Below are 1283 nucleotides of genomic sequence, written 5' to 3'. Positions count from 1 at the left end.
CACAGGAAGTGCGTGTGTGCGCCACAGAAGTCACTCTTTGTGTGCGTGATTTATAAAGCTAATTGACCTTCTGCTGTATTAGACCCTCCAACACTTCACTATACCTGAACCTGTCCATCTGACCTTGGACTTCAGCTTGGACAAACCTCTGCACCCCCAAGTAATCATCCCTAAATGTTTAAACATACACTATATTGCAGCTATTACAGCTTCAACTCTTCTGGGAAGGCTGTCCACAAGGTTGCGGAGTGTCTTTATAGGGATTTTCCACCATTCTTCCAAAAGCGCATTGGTGAGGTCGAGGTGGAGAAGGCCTGGCTCTCAGTCTCCGTTCTAATTCATCCCAAAGGTGTTCTATCGGGCTCAGGTCAGGACTCTGTGCAGGCCAGTCAAGTTCATCCACACCAGACTCTGTCATCCATGCGGGATGAGTTCGCTAAGTATAAAAATGAACCTGAAATTTTTGATTAAAAGAAACTGCTGTTCTAAATGCGTCCACTGGATGTCGCAATAGCAATTATTTGTATATTTGTAGATGCTGCTACATATGTACAAAATAAACCACATGGTGTTAGTGCATCAGTCGAGGAAAATGATCAAACTACATAAATAACATCCTGTAATTTGATTTTGATATAATTGTTTTATCTTGATAGACTGAAAATGAACACCAATGAGTTGACTGATGAACATTATCTCATCATTTATTCAGAATATATAATTAACGACAAATAAAGTATATACACTATTAACCGCAACAGGTAATTGTAAAAAAAAATAAAAAATAAAAAACAATATGATTTGTACAATTTCAGAATGTGCTTGTTCTATTTTTTAAACAAAGAAAACAATCTGAAGATGTCTTTATTTTTAAGTCATCATGCCGTGATTTTACCAGTTGGTATATAAATATATATATATATATATATATATATATATATATATATATATATATATATATATATATATATATATATATATATATATATATATATATATATATATATATATATATATATATATATATAAATATAAATAATAAATGTATAAATAATAAATATATATATATATATATATATATATATATATATATATATATATATATATATATATATATATATATATATATATATATATATATATATATATATATATATATATATATATATATATATATATATATATATATATATATATATATATATATATACTGAGGGAATTGTTTTATTTGTCAAATTAATTTCAACAATGTTTATTATTGTGTTCAAACAACCAACATGAAT

This window comes from Entelurus aequoreus, linkage group LG21 (assembly GCF_033978785.1).
Source record: "Entelurus aequoreus isolate RoL-2023_Sb linkage group LG21, RoL_Eaeq_v1.1, whole genome shotgun sequence".
NCBI lineage: Eukaryota > Metazoa > Chordata > Actinopteri > Syngnathiformes > Syngnathidae > Entelurus > Entelurus aequoreus.
The sequence above is the reverse complement of the archived record's forward strand: the minus strand, read 5'-3'. Positions refer to the sequence as shown.